This window comes from Rhipicephalus microplus, unplaced genomic scaffold (genome assembly GCF_043290135.1).
Source record: "Rhipicephalus microplus isolate Deutch F79 unplaced genomic scaffold, USDA_Rmic scaffold_265, whole genome shotgun sequence".
Lineage (NCBI taxonomy): Eukaryota > Metazoa > Arthropoda > Arachnida > Ixodida > Ixodidae > Rhipicephalus > Rhipicephalus microplus.
The window spans coordinates 102,886-110,000 of record NW_027464836.1 but is presented as its reverse complement, the minus strand read 5'-3'; the positions used below and the strand labels follow the sequence as shown (position 1 = coordinate 110,000).

General features: G+C 59.5%; 2 non-coding genes across 2 annotated transcripts; both read right to left on the bottom strand.

Moving 5' to 3' along the window:
• Window positions 1-950: 950 nt before the first annotated feature.
• On the bottom strand, window positions 951-1,103 carry LOC142792953 (5.8S ribosomal RNA). Its single transcript, XR_012891330.1, has one exon. It is a non-coding gene; the product is annotated as a 5.8S ribosomal RNA (ribosomal RNA).
• A 1,719-nt stretch (window positions 1,104-2,822) lies between these two features.
• On the bottom strand, window positions 2,823-4,638 carry LOC142792970 (small subunit ribosomal RNA). Its single transcript, XR_012891346.1, has one exon. It is a non-coding gene; the product is annotated as a small subunit ribosomal RNA (ribosomal RNA).
• Between the last annotated feature and the right edge of the window lie 2,477 nt (window positions 4,639-7,115).

The following is a 7,115-nucleotide window of genomic DNA, read 5'->3' as shown; positions in this document are numbered from 1 at the left end:
ACCAAGTGCGCCCGCAACCCTGTACAGGGTCACATCTTCACAAGGCTGGCAAGCGGCATTCCGCTGCGCGCGTGCGTCGTCCGAGCAGTTGCGTGATAAACGACCGTGTCGAAAGCCCAAACACCGCCGAGGCCAGTCGCCGCCGCCGCAAGGGCAGCCACGCAGCCTGGCGAGAGGCATCGTCTCGTGTAGCGTCGCCCCCGCCCCAACTGGAGTGGCCCAGTTTTTTGAACGGGACGGGAACTGCGAAGCACTTAGACCGACGGCGGACTACGACGAGAACGCCTTAAGCTTCGCCAACGTTTCGCCAACTCGTGCGGGAGACTTTTTCCGCTTCGCGGCAAGTCGTCGCGCCGTGCTCTCCGCATCAACCGCGTACGCAGCGAACCGCAAACGTCGGGCGCAGCCTCCTCACCTCCCTGCGCTTTGCGCGCGAACGTTCCCTGTTCGCGCGGCAAAGCCTGGAGGAGGCACGGCCCCGCAGCGTGTTCGAGCGCCCGGTCTACGGGACACCCTGCTTACTTCGAGGGCAACAAGCGCAACGCAAGGCTGCGATCTCGCGCACTTTGCGCACGGCTGGAGAAGCTTTGCTGGCCGGCTTTCGCTCCTCGTGTTTACCGTGCGTTAAAGTTGCGCGTCCGTGGCTCTCGCAGCTCTTGCGCGCCCGGTCGCAGAGAGGAGTACGCAACCTCGACCGCACTTTCCCTGCAGGCTTCCTTCCGACTCGAAGTCCTGCGGCGGTCTCAACGAGGTGCCACATCCTCAATGCAGTCGGTCGCCCCCGTTTCGGTTGGGCTCTGGCACGACGGTCGCCACCGTCTCGCCCTTGAGTGGCCGCTGTTGGCGCTCGCTGTGAGGTGTTCAGCGTGCTGTCCGTGTTGCCGACGCGGTCAAAACGAGTCGACGGCTCACGTTCCCTTGTGCGCCGAAGGCTCTCTTGATATGTGATCCGACCCTCAGACAGACGAAGCCAAGGGAAGACCCAAGGCCGCAATGTGCGTTCAAAGAATCAGTGCTCAGTGTGTCCTGCAATTCACACCAAGTCTCGCAGCTGGCTGCGTTCTTCATCGACCCGAGAACCGAGTGATCCACCGCTTAGAGTCGTGAAAAAGTGTTTGTTCAATTCCGTACAGTCAAAACCAAACGTTTCTGGCACTCGGCCAAACAGTGGCCAAGAAGGGCGCTTTTCAGCGCACGCTTGGACTCCAAAACTCTGCCGCGCCTTTTTCGGCTGCCGCAAATCGAGCAAACGGTGTGTTTCGGACGGCGTTTCGCTTCCGCTACTTGCGAGTGCTTTCGTGGTCCACCCCTCTATAAATACTCGGGAGGCGTCGAAGCCGGTTCTCCAAGCCGGACCCGTAGGTATCGTTGTGTGCTCGCTCTCATTGGCCCGCCTAACCAGAAAATGCCTGCGGTACACCCATTTGGATAAGAGTGCACGCAGATGCGGGCCTCGACGGCTACACATTTCCTCGGGCGGCCGCCTCCCGGCCTCCGTGGAGCGCGGGATGCACGGTCCCATCGACAAGCCTCTCCCGTTTTTACCGTGGCGTCGCGGTTCACCACGGCGGGCGGGTCGGTCTCCTCCGCATAAAAAGGGGGACCCCCGCTTTTTGTTCCACGAAATCGCACAAGCTTTTTTCGCATCCACGGTTTGCCACCGCACACCAAAATGCCGATCCGGCTGCCTACTTTAGCCAACAGGTGGAGCCAGGCGCGCCGTACTTGCGCGGCACTTCCCACGTCCACCGAAGTCGGTGCCAAGGACCACTTTCGGCGCCGGAGCCGCGTACGAGCCTACTCGAGGCGGAAGAACGAAGCCAGCAAGGGCCTGGCCGCAAGTGCGTTCAATTGTCGGGACGTCCAAGTCCCTCGTTCTTCCGTGCTTCCTCTTTCGGCAAGTCGTTGCGGCACCTTCCCAAAGCGCGCAGACCCGCTAATCGCGACGAGCGCGACGTGGCCGTGCCGCCTTTCCCTCGGCAGCAAGCAAAACGCCTGGCAACGTCGACGCTCCCCTAACCGCGATCTCGCACCGTGTTTCGTGTGGCGAATTCAAAAGCCGGCCGGCGCTGCTGCAACCATTACGGTCGGTACGCATACGCCGCGGAGGGCGGGACGGTCATCGGAGCGTGCGGTTCCTCCATCGAGTACTGCGCACCTCGGCCGTCGCATCGCCGTGCCATGACCGGCCGCGCGTCAACGCGAACCGGTGCCAGCGAGATCCCTCGCCTGCAAGAACCGACCGGCAGCCTCCGTCACCCGAGGACGCGGAGGCGCTTGCCGCGGACGGCGGGACGGTATGCACTGGTGCACAGCGGACCCGTCACATCGCCAGTTCCTTGACCGACCGCCGACGCTTGTGCCGTTCCTCTCGTACTTGGCAGTCGCCGCGCGATTGTCGGGTCTCGTTCTTGCACGCTCGAACGGTCGGGAGGGCACTCGGCTGGCGTTTCGGGAACGCGCAGCCTCGCCTTCTACCGACGTAACCACGACTCGCCGTTCGCGCTCCGCCGCTCCTGTTTACAGTACTAGGCGGTCCCGCAGCGGTCGGGTCGCGCATTTCGAGCGCTTCGAGCCACGGTGCAGTGGCGGGTCGAAAGCCGACCTATGAGTGCGTTGCGCCGTTTGTACCCGCGTCCGCCACCTGGCCGACCGTCCAAGGTCGCGGTGTTGGCGTCCGCTGGGCGCAACAATTTGTCACGGGGTGCCGCTCCACATTCAGGCAGCCCCGTGGGGAAAAGCCGACCCCGCGTCCAAACGGGGTCAGCGGCAGAAAGTGTCGGGCGCAGACGCAGCTGAGGCGCTCACCCTTCACAATCCGTTAATGATCCTTCCGCAGGTTCACCTACGGAAACCTTGTTACGACTTTTACTTCCTCTAAATGATCAAGTTTGGTCATCTTTCCAACAGACCGGCGCAACCGAAAGGCCGCGCCGGACATCGGTCCGAAGACCTCACTAAATCATTCAATCGGTAGTAGCGACGGGCGGTGTGTACAAAGGGCAGGGACGTAATCAACGCGAGCTTATGACTCGCGCTTACTGGGAATTCCTCGTTCAAGGGGAACAATTGCAAGCCCCTATCCCAATCACGAAAGAAGTTCCACGGGTTACCCAGTCTTTTCAGACAGGGATAAAGACACGCTGCTTCCTTCAGTGTAGCGCGCGTGCGGCCCCGGACATCTAAGGGCATCACAGACCTGTTATTGCTCTGTTTCGTGCGGCTAGGAGCCGCTTGTCCCTCTAAGAAGGTTGTAAGGTGCTGGGAACCCCGCACCTATTTAATAAGGCTAGAGTCTCGTTCGTTATCGGAATTAACCAGACAAATCGCTCCACCAACTAAGAACGGCCATGCACCACCATCCACCGAATCAAGAAAGAGCTCTCAATCTGTCAATCCTCCCAGTGTCCGGGCCGGGTAAGTTTTCCCGTGTTGAGTCAAATTAAGCCGCAGGCTCCACTCCTGGTGGTGCCCTTCCGTCAATTCCTTTAAGTTTCAGCTTTGCAACCATACTTCCCCCGGAACCCAAATACTTTGGTTTCCCGGAAGCTGCCCGCCGAGTCATTTGAGTAACTCAGGCGGATCGCTGGTTGGCATCGTTTATGGTCAGAACTAGGGCGGTATCTGATCGCCTTCGAACCTCTGACTTTCGTTCTTGATCAATGAAAACATTCTTGGCAAATGCTTTCGCAGTAGTTCGTCTTGCGACGGTCCAAGAATTTCACCTCTAGCGCCGCAATACGAATGCCCCCGTCCGTCCCTCTTAATCATTACCTCGTATTCCAAAAACCAACAGAACAGAAACGAGGTCTTGTTCTATTATTCCATGCAAGTTTATTCAGGCGACTCGCCTGCGTTGAGCACTCTAATTTTTTCAAAGTAAAAGCACCGGCCATCTCGAGGCACACAATGAAGTGCACCAAGAAAGAACCGGCATGATGTTCAGTCCGAGCCGTCGCATCGGGTAGATGCACTACTCGTCTGGAACTGAGATCCAACTACGAGCTTTTTAACCGCAGCAGCTTTAGTATACGCTATTGGAGCTGGAATTACCGCGGCTGCTGGCACCAGACTTGCCCTCCAATTGATCCTCGTTAAAGGATTTAGAGTGTACTCATTTCAATTACGGGGCCTCAAAAGAGTCCCGTATTGTTATTTTTCGTCACTACCTCCCCGTGCCGGGAGTGGGTAATTTGCGCGCCTGCTGCCTTCCTTGGATGTGGTAGCCGTTTCTCAGGCTCCCTCTCCGGAATCGAACCCTGATTCTCCGTTACCCGTAACAACCATGGTAAGCAAGTAACCTACCATCGAAAGTTGATAAGGCAGACACTTGAAAGAAACGTCGCCGGCTCGTGGCCATGCGATCAGCACAAAGTTATCCAGAGTCACCACACAATACGGGCCGAAACCCGATCGATCTTGGTCTAATAAAAGCACCCGTTACCCAAAGGGCTCCAGGCTCACTGCATGTATTAGCTCTAGAATTGCCACAGTTATCCAAGTAGGAAGAAACGATCTAAGGAACCATAACTGATTTAATGAGCCATTCGCGGTTTCGCCTTATTTCGGCATGTACTTAGACATGCATGGCTTAATCTTTGAGACAAGCATATGATTACTGGCAGGATCAACCAGGTAATCGTTCGACTGCGCGTCCGTCCTCGCCCTCGGCGGGCCGGACGCAGTCTGTGTGCGGCGGAGGCCACCTTCAGGCGCCCCAACACGCTTATTTTGCACTCCGAGATGACGGCGTTCGAGCTCGCTACGGCACAACCTTCCCGAAAGACGAGTGGGAGCCGTGCGGCAAGAAGCACGTTCATGCTCGCTCTTTTTCGTTGCATCGACTCGGTCGCGCCGTGCGGGTTGCCCAAGCCCGCTGCACTGTCGGTGGACCGGCCGGAACTAGCAACGGAGCCGAGACTGCAAAGCCGCCAGACGACGGGTCACGCCCGCGTCTTCGGCGCTTTCGCATCTGAATCGCCCGAGGACGACACGGAACACACCTCGATATCGTGGTAAAACGGCACCGTCCGACAACCAGCCCCTAACGCATCAAGCGGATGAGGCTGCAGACGACTGCCGTGGATTCCCCTGGAGCAGACCCGAGGACACGCTTGACGAGGCCGAAGCCCGCCGCATATCAGACACCCGGTCGCTTTCGCGTACGCCGCTCACGAGAACCCCCACATAATAGCAGCGATAAGTACCCAGACCTCCTTGGGCCCTAATACGAGCGTACTCGAGAAAATTTCACCGCGGGTGTGCCCCGAAACGTGTGGCATGTTGAGCGTGCCACAAGTCTACGTCGCTCTCAAACCCGCCGAGGTCGTAGAATTTGCGACCCTACTCACGAAATTCCCACCGAGGATACGGCCGCAAACGTACCGCACCTTGGGTAGGCCACGAGTTTGTGCAACACTACGCTGACGGCACAGCACCGAGGTCGTGCGCGCACGCACGGGAAAATTCCGCCGCGGTTTCTGCCGAAAACGTGAGGCACCACGACTCTCCGCAAGTTCGCGTCGACTGCGAAAGACCGAAGTCGTGAACGACGTGTCCGCTACTCGCCGCCGACACGCTGGACACCAAACGTACAACGACTCGACGGCGTCGTAGAGGCCCACGACGCGGTTTTCCTTAACGACGTCTCGGCGTGGCACCGACAGGTTAGAACGGCCGACCAACGTTCCCTGTCCGCCGTTCGGCTCAGTCGAAGGGCTCGGCGACTTCGGCAACGCTGCGAAGCCGCACGGTGACGCACGCCATGTCCCCATTTTTTTTTTTCTTTCTGCGTCTGCCGGGGTGCCCCTATAATAGCAGCGATAAGCACCCAGACCGCCGTGGGTCGCTCGCCCCGGCTGACGTGGTTTTTCGTACTCCTGCGGCGGTCGCCGTCAAGCACGTCCAAATACGCTACTTTCGTGGGCGCATTCACGCTCTTTCGCTTCGCCGGAGTGCCAGCACTCACTCTGCCAAAAACGGCGAACATCCGAGCGGCGGTTCCCACTTTTGCGTCGGCGTCGCAAACCCCGCCCCGGCAGACGAGGTTTGCCGTACTCGTGCGACGGTGGCCGGCGGGCACGTCGAAAGACGCCGATATCGTGCGCGAATTGGCGCACCTTGGCTTCACCGGAGTGCCGCCACTGACTCCTCCAAAAACGGCGAAGATCCGAGCGGCGCTTCCCACTTTCGCATCGGCGTCCCGAACTCCGCCCCGGCTGACGCGGTTTACCGTACTCGTGCGACGGTCGCCGGCGAGCACGTGGAAAGACGCCGATATCGTGCCCGAATCGGCTCCGTTCGGCTTCGCCGGAGTGCCAGCACTGGCTCGGCGAAAGACGACGAACATCCGAGCGACGGTTCTCACTATTGCGTACGCGTCGCAAACCCCGCCCCGGCAGACGCACTTTGCCGTACTCGTGCGACGGTCGCCGGCGAGCACGTAGAAAGACGCCGATATCGTGCCGGAATCGGCCCCGTTTGGCTTCGCCGGAGTGCCAGCACTCACTCGGCCACAAACGGCGAACATCCGAGCGGCGGTTCCCACTTAGCCGTCGGCGTCCCGAACTCCGCCCCGGCAGACGCGGTTGCCGAGCTCGTGCGACTAGCGACCGCGAAGCCGTCTCGCGACGCCGCTTTCGTGCGCGGCTCCCACTGCGACCTGGGTCACCCGAGGTCGACGAGCAAAAAAGAATGTCGAAAAAAATTTTTTTTTTTTTTGCGTCTGCCGGGGTGCCCCTATAATAGCAGCGATAAGCACCCAGACCGCCATGGGTCGCTCGCCCCGGCTGACGTGGTTTTTCGTTTTCCTGCGGTGGTCGTCGTCAAGCACGTCCAAACACGCCACTTTCGTGGGCGCATTCGCGCTCTTTCGCTTCGCCGGAGTGCCAGCACTCACTCTGCCAAAAACGGCGAACATCCGAGCGGCGGTTCCCACTTTTGCGTCGGCGTCGCAAACCCCGCCCCGGCAGACGAGGTTTGCCGTACTCGTGCGACGGTGGCCGGCGGGCACGTCGAAAGACGCCGATATCGTGCGCGAATTGGCGCACCTTGGCTTCACCGGAGTGCCGCCACTGACTCCTCCAAAAACGGCGAAGATCCGAGCGGCGCTTCCC